The following is a 12,830-nucleotide window of genomic DNA, read 5'->3' on the forward strand; positions in this document are numbered from 1 at the left end:
GGCTGAAACGACCCCAAAAACAGCCCCAGAAACTCGGCTAACAATCCAATGTCAACCATGAAAAACACATCTATAAAATCAGTTAGAGAGGTGGAAAAAAATAAAACTTACGGGAGATGGAAAGGAGCCTGAGTGCTGACGATGGCCGCTTGGATTGCCGACAATGACGACGCCACTTGGATTGAGTGCCAATGGCACTGGTGAAGCCTGGGATTCACCACAGAAGTAGCGAAGCGGAGAAAGAGAAGAGGAAAATGGCTAAGTTAGGGCTTTTGCCTGACATAACATTATTCAAGGAAACTTAATTTTTAAAATAATTGTGAAAACTTAATGATTAAATTCTAAAATAATTCTCTCACTTATAAATATTATATATTGTATAATAGAAATTATAATTCACAATTAATAAAATTCTAAATAACAAATTCCCATGAATCAATATCAAACTTATAATTATTTAGAATCTAACATGTAATTATATAAACCAAAACTAATGACCTATAATATTGATGTAATTATTAATTTATAAGTTAATTAATTATCACTGGTACACTTATACGTAATATAACTATCAATTTACAGTCTAATCGAACTTAACATTACTTAAGAATACTACTAATGCACTTATACTTAGTGTAATGTCAATCTATAAGCTAATTACAACTAATACATTTACTAACTACGAATAATACACTTCTACTTAGTGTAGTATCAATGTATAGGCTAATCAATTATTAATATTAGTTAAACATATCACTACTACACTTCTACTTACTGTTATCAACTTATAAGATAAACAATCACTAATATTTCTAGTCGATACCATTAATACACTTATATTAACGTGTAATTATTGAAGAATAGGCTAATCAATAACCAACATTATTTAAGAATACCACAAATCTACTTCTACTTAGAGTAATTATCAATTTACAAGGTAATTACCAGTTTATATTATTATTTAGTATAATTATTACAAATACAGTTCACTTAGTGTAATTATCAATAGTTATTATAATCTGCAAAATAATCTTAAGGATATTTCTATGAAATAGCATTTAGGTAGTGTGATTATCAATTTAGAATAGATCATCTGACAATTCATTTATACTAAGTGCAATTATCAATTTATAAGCTAATTGTCACTAATACACTTCTACTTTATATAATTATCAATTTATAAGCTAATCAATCGCCAACATTTCTTACTAATATTATTAATACACTTCTATTTAGTGTAATTCTCAATGCATAAGCTAATCAATTAGTGATAGTTCTTAAGACTATACTAATACACTTCTACTTAATTAGTATAATTATCAATGTATAGGCTAATAAATCACTAGAATTACTTCAGGATACCACTAATATTACTTAACGATACCACTAATAAACCTCTACTTACTTTAATTATCAAACTAAAGATAAACAATCACAAACATTTCTCACAAATAGCATTAATGCACTTTCATTTAGTGTATAATTATCAACGTATATGCTAATCAACCACTAATGTTACTTATATAAGGATGCCACTAGTTCACTAATACTTAGTGCTATTATCAGTGTATATGGGCTAATCAATCACAAACATTAATTACATATATATTATTAATATACTTATACTTCGTGTAATTATCAATCTACAAGCTAAATACAACTAATACACTTTTGCTTAGTTTATTATCAATGTGTATGATAATCAATTATTAATGTTACTTAAGGACACCATTAATACACTTCTACTTACAGTAATTATCAATTTATAAGATAAATCATCACTAATATTTCTTATGGAAACGACTAATACACTTCTTCTTAGTGTGTAATTATTAATGTATAGGTTAATCAATGTAGTTAAGGATACTACAAATTCACTTTTACTTTGTATAATTATAAATTACTAAGCTAATTACCACTAATATATTTTTAAGAAGTGTAATTACCTTCACTTAGTGCCTATTTTTGTCACGACCCTAACCCCGAACTCGGTCGTGATGGCGCCTCTCGTGAAGACAAGGCCAGCCAGTTCAACCCAAATCAACTTTTAAAGCAGTTAATCAACATAAAAATAGTCTAAACATGATTTAAACAATACTAAATAGTGGAAATATCGATAACAATGTGGAAAGTCCAACCCGACACAGCCCTAACCGGGGTGTCACAAGTCACGAGCATCTCTAAACCATAATACTAGTCTGCTAAAGTCATAAACTACTACAAGTGTTTGAAAGGAAACAGAAATGATAGAGAAGTAGAGACACGGGGCTGCGAAAGTCAACAACTACCTCGTAGTCTCCGAAAAACCGCCTGGAACTGGAGGAATTAGCACTCAGGAGCGGTACCAGCTACGCCTGAATCTGCACACAGGGTGCAGGGAGTAAAGTGAGTACTCCAACTCAGTGAGTAATAAAGATAAATGATGAATGGAAGTAAGAAAATACGCATACACAGGGTATTCTATAATGAAGCAATTAAATAGGTAATTTGCAAGTAGTAAACCAATGAAAAGAAAAATAAAGTACTGCTACAAAAAATAAACAGGTAATTGACAGACAGTTATGATAAAGTAAACACATAGAAGTTCGCCCCTCGGGCACAACATCAACAATTTCCGCCCCTCGGGCTCAATCTCACATCACAATGGGTACCCGCGCTCACTGGGGTGTGCAGACTCCGGGAGGAGCCCCTTACGGCCTATGCGCAATATCAAGCCATTTCGTGGCATCAAATCTAGGCTCTCGGCCGCATATCAATCAAGCCACCTCGTGGAATATTTATGTATCACAGGACCTCAGCCTTATATCAGTATCAATGTATCCTCACAACTAGGCCCTCGGTCTTACTCAGCCCAAAAATCATCACAAGTCCCTCGGGCAATAGTAAAACAGTATTTTCCAGCCCAAAATATCATTTCAAAATATCATTTAAGTCTCAAAACCGAGTAAAGATGGCTGAGTAGTAAAACAGTGAAAAATAACATGACTGAGTTCAAGTAACAAGTCAAAACAGTGAGGAAATAGTAATAAAAATCTCCGAAGGGTTCAAATAGTTGGCACAAAGCCCAAATATGGCAATCAACCCAAATCATGATGATAACAAATAAATTTCAGTCAAATACGCGTTAAAATCATCAACCGGGACGTACCAAGTCACGATACCTAATAGTGCACGACCCCACGCTCGTCATCAAGCGTGTGACTCACCTCAATATAGCACTACGATGTGCGATCTGAGGTTTCAAACCCTTAGAGCATCATTTACAATCATTACTCACCTCGAACCGGCTAAATCTCTAACTCGCGATGCCTTTGCCCCTCGAATCGGCCTCCACGTGTGTCGAATCTATCCAAAATCAGAATGAATATGTCACAATATGCTAAGGGAACAAATCCCAAGAGAAAACAATCGAATTACCACAAAATTCCAGAAATTGGTCAAACCCGACCCCCGAGCCCACATCTCGTAATTTGACAAAATTCACAAAACTAGAATCCTTATACTCTACCGAGTCTAACCATATGAAAATTATCCAATTCTGATACCATTTGGTCCTTCAAATCATCATTTTACATTTTTGAAAGATTTCACAATTTTCTTCCCAAATTCCATCCCAAATCACGAATTAAATGAGGAATTCAACGATTGATTCATGTACTCTAGCCAAATCTGAGTTAGAATTACTTACCCCGATGAATTTATTGAAAAACCTTCGAAAAATCGCTAAAATACGAGTTTTCTAGGTCAAAAATATCAAATAAAACCAAAAATCTCATATTTATAGAGTACCCCACAGATTTTCACCTCCGCAGACCGTACAACATCGACCGCGGTCCGCACAATAACGACCGCGGCCGCACATGCTTTCCTTTGCAGTGACAGATTTTAGTATTTTGGCCATAACTTTCGGTACAGATGTTCAAATTGCTATATCTTTACCTTTCTGTAAACTAGACACGAAGGGCTAAAACTTTTGTTTTTAAATCAACTCAAACTTCCTTGTCGATCAAAAGATATGAGCTTCCGAAGTAGGACCAGTGAAATGTTCCCCACTGCGACCGCACAACAGCTACCGCAGCCGCACTTCAATTTGTGTGGTCCGCACAGCACATACCGCGGCCGCACTTATTTTTATGCGGACCGCGTGGGTGGGTTACGAGGCCTGCAACCCTTCTGGATCTGCTACAGCTATGATTTTTGGCCAAAAACATCCCGGAACCTTCCCGGAACTCCCGGAACTTCAAACCAATTGTACCAACACATCCCATGACATCGTTCAAACTTGTTCAAAACTTTGGAATGCTCACAACAATATCAATCACCAATTTAACATAGGATTCAAGCCTAAGAACTCCAAGAACTCTTAAATTATGCATTCAATCAAAAAGTCTATCAAATCTCGTCCGAATGGCCTAAAATTTTGCACACACATCCCAAATGACACAACGAAGCTACTGTCACTCTCGGAATTCCATTCCGACCCCTATATCAAAATCTCTCCTATCAACCGGAACCGCCAAAATATCAACTTCGCCAATTTAAGCCTAAATCTTCTCTACAACTCCAAAACCCATTCTGATCGCGCTCCTAAGTCACAAATACCTTCCGAAGTTAACCGAACCATCAGAACTCACTTCTGAGCCTTCTAACACATAAGTCAACATCCGGTTAACTTTTCCAACTTAAGCTTTCTTAAAAGAGACTAAGTGTCTCAAACTTCACCAAACTCATTCCGGACTCGATCCACCCAACCCGATACCACAAAAATACGGATAACGAAGCATAAAGAAGCTAAAATGGGGGAAATGGAGCAGTAACTCATGAGACGACTGGCCGGGTCGTCACATTCTTCCCAACTTAAAAAAACGTTCGTCCTCGAACGAGTCAAGAAGCATACCTGAAGCCTCGAATAGGTGAGGATACCTGTTCCGAATCTCCTACTCAGTCTCCCATGTAGCCTCCTCCACGAGCCGACCTCTCTACTACACTTTTACTGAAGCTATATCCTTTGACCTCAACTTCCGAACCTGACGACCCAAAATAGCTAACGGCTCCAAATCATAGGTCAAATCATCATCTAACTGAATCGTGCTGAAGTCCAAAACATGAGACAGATCCCCGATATACTTCTGGAGCATAGTATGAAATACCGGATGCACACTCGATAAGCTGGGTGGCAAAGTAAGCTCATAAGCCACCTCCCCAATCCTCTGAAGCATCTCAAAAGGCCTAATAAACTGAGGACTCAATTTCCCTTTCTTCACAAATCTCATAACACCCTTCATGGGTGAAACCTTCAACAGAACCTTCTCGCCAACCATGTAGGACACATCTCGAACCTTCCTATCAGCATAACTCTTTTGCCTCGATTGCGCTGTACGATGCCTCTCCTGAATCACCTTCACCTTCTCCAAAGCATCCTGCACCAAATTAGTCCCCAATAGCTTGACCTCACCGGGCTCGAACCAACCAACTGGAGATCTGCACTGCCTCCCATAAAAAGCCTCATATGGAGCCATCTGAATACTCGACTGGTAACTGTTGTTATAAGCAAACTCTACAAGCAGTAGGAACTCATCCCATGACCCTCCAAAATCAATAACACAAGCACGCAACATCTCCTCCAATATCTGAATAGTATGCTCGGACTGCCTGTTCGTCTGAGGATGAAAAGTTGTGCTCAACTCAACTTGAGTACTCAACTCTCTCTGCACGGCTCTCCAAAACTACGATGTAAACTGATGGTACAATATAGTGATATCATAATCCTTAAGTAACTCCAACCATCTCCGTTGCCTCAAATTAAGATCCTTTTGCTTGAACAAATGCTGAAGACTGTGATGATCAGTGAACACCTCAAAAGATATGCCATATAGGTAATGCCTCCAAATCTTCATTGCGTGAACTATGGAAGCCAACTCCAAATCATGAACAGAGTAGTTCTTCTCATGGGGCTTCAACTGACGAGAAGCATAAGCTATAACTCTTCCCTCAAGCATCAACACACAACCAATCCCAACTCTCGAAGAATCACAATACACGATATATGAACCTGAAGCTGATGGTAAAACCAACATTGGAGTTGTGATCAAAGCTATCTTGAGCTTCCGAAAGCTCTCCTCACACTTGTCCGACCATGCAAATGTAGCACCCTTCTGAGTCAACTTGGTCAAGGACGATGCGATAGATGAGAATCCCTGAACAAACCGACGATAATAGCCTGCCAAACCAAGAAAACTGTGAATCTCTGTGGCTGAGGATGGTCTGGGACAACTCTAAACCGCCTCTATCTTTTTCGGATCAACCTGAATACCCTCGCTGGACACCACGTGCCCCAAAAAAGCCACTAAACTGAGCCAAAACTCACACTTGGAGAATTTTGCATAAAGCTTCTCCTACCTCAATCTATACAATACAACTCTCAAATGCTCTACGTGCTCCTCCTGACTACACGAATACACCAGAATATCATCAATGAAGACTATGACCAATGAATCAAGATACGGCCGGAACACGTTTTTTATCAAATGCATGAACACTGTTGGGGCATTGGTCAGCCCAAAAGACATCACCAAGAACTCATAATATGACCATATCGAGTCCTGAAAGCCGTCTTAAGAATATCCGAGTCCCTGATCTTCAACTGATGATAACCTGAATGGAGATCAATCTTAGAGAACACCCTTGCTCCCTGAAGCTGGTCAAATAAATCATCAATGTGAGGCAAAGGATATTTGTTCTTAATTGTTGCCTTGTTCAATTGCCTATAATCAATGCACATTCTCATTGTGCCATCCTTCTTCTTCACAAATAGAACCGGCACACCCCAAGGTGACACGCTAGGCCGAATGAACCCCTTATCTAGGAGCTCCTGAAGTTGCTCCTTCAATTCATTCAACTCCGCTAGTGTCATACGATACGGAGGAATAGAAATGGGCAGAGTGCCCGGCACCAAGTCAATACCAAAATCAATATCCTTGTTTGGTGGCATGCCCAGTAGGTCTACAGGAAACACATCGGGAAAATCCCTCACAACTGGAACAGAATCAATACTGGGAGTCTCAGCTCCAACATCCCTCACAAATGCTAGGTATGAAAGACAACCCTTCCCAACCATACGCTGAGCTCTCAAGAAAGAGATCACTCTACTAGGAACGTAATCAGTCATAGCTCGCTACTCAATCCGTGACACACCCGGCATAGCCAATGTGACTGTCTTAGCATGACAGTCCAGAATAGCACGGCATGGAGATAACCAATCCATGCCTAAAATGACATCAAAATCCACTATGCTCAATAGTAATAGATCCACTTGGGTCTCTAGATCCCCAATAGTCACCACACATGACCGGTACACACGGTCTACAAAAACAGTATCGCCCACCGGGGTAGATACATGAACAGGTAAAGCAAGAAACTCACGGGGTGTACCCAAATAATGAGCAAAATATGATGACACATAAGAAAAGATGCAACCGGGATCAAATAATATAGAGGCATCTTTGTGGTAGACTGAAACAATACCTGTGATAACAACATCTGAAGCAATAGCATCGGGTCTGCTTGGGAGTGCATAGAAATGGGCCTGACCGCCCCCTGATCGACCTTCCCCCTCTGGGGCGACCCTTGGCTGATTAACCTCCACCCCTAGCTGGTTGAGTGGGTGGTGGTGAAGAAACTGGCGCTGAAACCTAAGACTAACCCCTCTGCTGGGACGAACTAGCAACATGACGAGGACACTGCCTCCACATGTGGCCTATCTCACCACACTCATAACAACTCCCAGGTGCTGGAGAAGGGGACTGAAGGGAACCCCTCGCACCGGAGTGACTAGCAGATGCGCTCGGCATTGAAGAACCCTGAGCCGATGGGGCTCGAGATGAACTCTGAGTTGGGAGGGTGCTGAGTGATGACTGGCCCTACTGAGATCTATGATGACCATAACATGAAGATGCCCCACGATAACCTGGGTGGGCGGACTGAACAGGCCTGAATGAACGGCCTCTACCATGCTGAAACTGGCCCCTTGAAGAAGCACCACTATAACTGCCCAATCCTCGAGGCCTCTTGGCCTCCCTCTCCTCTCGCTCTTGACGGAGAACAACCTCAATCTTCCGGGCGATATCAACAACCTCCTCAAAGGTAGTACCCATCACTCTCTCTCTGGTCATAAGAATACGGAGCTGATAAGTAAGACCATCAACAAACCTCCTGATCCTCTCTCGATCTATCGGAACCATCCAGATGGCATGACGAGCCAACTCATAAAACCTCGACTCATATTGTGACACAGTCATATCCCCCAATCGCAGCCACTCAAACTGTCTATGCAGCTTCTCTCTGCGAGATTACGGTACATACTTCTCCAGGAAGAGAATAGAGAACTGCTGCCAAGTAAGGGGTGCTGCACCAACAGGCCTATGCCTCTCATACGCCTCCCACCAAGTGAAGGCAGCCCCCGAGAACTGAAAGGTGGTAAATGCTACACCACTAGACTCAAGAATCCCTGTTGTACAAAACATCCACTAGCACTAATCCAAGAAACCCTAGGCATCCCCGCCCTCTGCTCCGCTAAAAGTCGGAGGCTGGAGTCTACAAAACCTCTTAAGTCGACGATGCTCATCATCCGGCATAACTGGTACTACAAACTCCTGAACTGGTGCAACTGGCTGGGCTGGAGGTGCCCTCAGTGTCTGAAGTCCATGCACTACCTGCTCAGGTGTGCGAGCAGTGGGGGTCTAATTGCCTCCCCCGACCTGTGAAGTAGCTACTGCTGTAGTGGCTGAAACTGCCTGAGCCAGGCCAGTGCAAACTAATAAGATCTGTGCCAAGGCCTCCTGAAGACCCGAAATCACGATCGGCACAGCTGGTTCCTGAACTGGTACTGTTGGAGCATCCATAGCTGGAGCCTGATCCTGAGCTAGGGCGGCTGGTGGATCTACAGGTGCTGCCCTTGCTGCTCTGCCTCTACCACGACCACGACCGTGTCCACGGCCTCTGGTGGCCTATTCTAGTGGCACTGGTGGTCTTTCACCTCATCCGGTATATCGTGTCCTCACCATCTGTAAAAGAATAGAATAATGGAAGTTCAATATTCGGATCAACAAGTTCGCACGATAGGAATTTCAAGAATATGAAGTTTTTCCTAAAGGTTCTGCAGCCTCTCAAGGATAAATACAGATGTCTCCGTACCTATCTGCGAGACTCTACTAAACCGGCTCATGACTCGCGAGATCTTTGTAACCTAGGCTCTGATACCAACTTGTCATGACCCTAACCCCGAACCTGATCGTGATGACGCCTCTCATGAAGACAAGGCCAGCCAGTTCAACCCAACTCAACTTTTAAAGCAGTTAATCAACATAAAAATAGTCTAAACATGATTTAAACAATACTAAATAGCGTAAATATCGATTACAATGCGGAAAGTCCAACCCTATCCAACCCGACACAGCCTTAACCGGGGTGTCATAAGTCACACGCATCCTCTAAACCATAATACTAGTCTGCTAAAGTCATAAACTACTACACGTGTTTGAAAGGAAACAGAAATAATAGAGAAGTAGAGACACGGGGCTGCGGACGTCAACAACTACCTCGTAGTCTCCGAAAAACCGCCTGGAACTGGAGGAGTCAACACTCAGGAGCGGTACCAGCTACGCCTGAATCTGCACACAGGGTGCAGGGAGTAAAGTGAGTACTCCAACTCAGTGAGTAATAAAGATAAATAATGACTGAAAGTAAGAAAACACGTATACACAGGGTATTCTACAATGAAGCAATTAAATAGGTAATTTGTAAGCAGTAAACCAATGAAAAGCAAAATAAAGTACTTCTACAACAAATAAACAGGTAATTGACAGTCAATTATGATAAAGTAAACACGTAGAAGTTCGCCCCTCGGGCACAACATCAACAATTTCCGCCCCTCGGGCTCAATCTCACATCACAATAGGTACCCGCGCTCACTGGGGGTGTGCAGACTCCGGGAGGCCCCCCTTACGGTGCAAGCACAATATTGAGCCATCTTGTGGCATCAAATCTAGGCCCTCGGCCTCATATCAATCAAGAAACCTCGTGGCATATTTTTGTATCTCAGGCCCTCGGCCTCATAATAGTATCAATGTATCCTCACAACTAGGCCCTCGGCCTTACTCAGCCCAAAAATCATCACAAGCCTCTCGGGCAATAGTAAAACAATATTTCCCAGCCAAAAACATTATTTAAAAATATCATTTAAGTCTCAAAACTGAGTAAAGATGGCTGAGTAGTAAAATAGTGGAAAATAACATGACTGAGTTCATGTAATAAGTCAAAACAGTGAGAAAATAGTAATAAAAATCTCCAAAGGGTTCAAATAGTTGACACAAAGCCCAAATTTGGCAATCAACCCAAATCATGATGATAGCAAATAAGTTTCGATCAAATACGCGGTAAAATCATCAATCGGGACGGACCAAGTCACGATCCCTAATAGTGCACGACCCCACGCTCGTCATCAAGCGTGTGCCTCACCTCAATATAGCACTACGATGTGCGATACGGGGTTTCAAACCCTCAGAGCATCATTTACAATCATTACTCACCTCGAACAGGCTAAATCTCTAACTCATGACACCTTTGCCCCTCGAATCGGCCTCCACGCGCATCGAATCTATCCAAAATCAGAACGAATATGTCACAATATGCTAAGGATACAAAGCCCAAGCGAAAACAATCGAATTACCACAAAATTCCAGAAATTGGTCAAACCAGACCCCCGGGCCCACATCTCGAAATTTGACAAAATTCAAAAAACTAGAATCCTTATACTCTCACGAGTCTAACCATATGAAAATTATCCAATTCCGATACCATTTGGTCCTTTAAATCATCATTTTATATTTTTGAAAGATTTCACAATTTTTTTCCCCAAATTCCATCCCAAATTACGAATTAAATGATGAATTCAATGATAGATTCATGTACATGAATTTCTTGAAAAACCTTCGAAAAATCGCCAAAATCCGAGCTCTCTAGGTCAAAATATCAAATAAAACTCAAAACCTCGTATTTATAGAGTAACCCACAGATTTCCACCTCCGCGGACCGCACGAAGTCGACCGCGGTCCACACAAAGCCAGTGCGCTCCGCACAAAAATGACCGCGGCCGTACAGGCTTTATTATTTTGGCCATAACATTCGCTACAGATGTACAAATTTCAATATCCTTACTTTTCTGGAAACTAGACACGAAGGGCTACACCTTTTGTTTTTAGATCATCTCAAAATTTTTTGTAGATCAAAAGATATGAGCTTCCGAAATAGGACTAGTGAAATATTCCCCACCGAGACCGCACAGCATTTTGTGCGGTCCGCACAGCACCTACCGCGGCCGCACTTCATTTTGTGTGGTCCGCACAGCACAAACCGTGGCCGCACTTCTTTTTGTGCGGACAGCGCGGGTGGGTTTCGAGGCCTGCAACCCTTCTGGACCTACTACAGCTATGATTTTCTGCCTAAAACATCCCGGAACTCCCGGAACTTCAAACCAATTGTACCAACACACCCCATGACATCGTCCAAACTTGTTCAAAACTTCGGAATGCTCACAACAACATCAATCACCAATTTAACATAGGATTCAAGCCTAAGAACTTCAAGAACTCTTAAATTATGCTTTCGATCAAAAAGTCTATCAATTCTCGTCTGAATGACCTAAAATTTTGCACACACATCTCAAATGACACAATGAAGTTACTGTCACTCTTGGAATTCCATTCGGACCCTTATATCAAAATCTCGCCTATCAACCGGAACCGCCAAAAATATCAACTTCGCCAATTTAAGCCTAAATCTTCTCTACAACTCCAAAACCCATTCTGATCGCGCTCCTAAGTCACAAATCACCTCTCAAAGCTAACTGAACCATCAAAACTCACTTCCGAGCCTTCTAACACATAAGTCAACATTCAGTTGACTTTTCCAACGTAATCCTTCTTAAAAGAGGCTAAGTGTCTCAAACTTCACCAAACTCATTCTGGACTCGATCCGCCCAATCCGATACCACAAAAACACGGATAACGAAGCATAAAGAAACTGAAATGGGGGAAACAGAGCGGTAACTCATGAGACGACTGGCCGGGTCGTCACAACTTCATTAATAGGCTAATTAACCACTAAAATAATTAAGTAAATATTTACCGAGGGACTTACCGACGGCCTCCCTCGGTATTGTGTAATAAAAAATGAAAAATAATTTATGTATAACATTATATATTTAAATTACCGACGGAAGTCCATCGGTAATGTAAGAACAAAATTCAAAATATTATGTAAATGCAATAGCGATGAGTACATCGATAACTTTATTTTCTTTTTTTTTTTAAATTTTTTTTAAAAGCATCGAGAGACACCGTCGATACCTAAAAATATAAATACAAAATATTCCGAGGGAGTCCGTTGGTAAATTACCGATGCAGTACATCGGTATTACCAATTAAATTTTGACCGGTCAAAATATCATTATTTACCGAGAGTTATCCGTCGGTTATTTTTTTTTTTAAAAAAAATAGAAATTAAAAACTTCAAAAGTACCGAGGGACTCCGTCGGAAAGTCCTTCGGAATAGCGACGGAAAAAGTCTGTCGGTACTGCTGCGTCGGTAAATAGCTGTTTTTAGTAGTGTCATACAACTTACTTCCGTAATCTTTTTCTAATGGTGGAGTTCCACAGACATAGTTAAGTAATTAAAAGTTATGCTCTTTCAAAAAAGTTTAAATTTTTTAATGAGATGATCACACATATTAAACATTGTATGTTGTGAAAATGGGCCACAATAGACCTACCTTG

Source organism: Nicotiana sylvestris, chromosome 3 (assembly GCF_000393655.2).
Source record: "Nicotiana sylvestris chromosome 3, ASM39365v2, whole genome shotgun sequence".
In the NCBI taxonomy this organism is placed as follows: domain Eukaryota; kingdom Viridiplantae; phylum Streptophyta; class Magnoliopsida; order Solanales; family Solanaceae; genus Nicotiana; species Nicotiana sylvestris.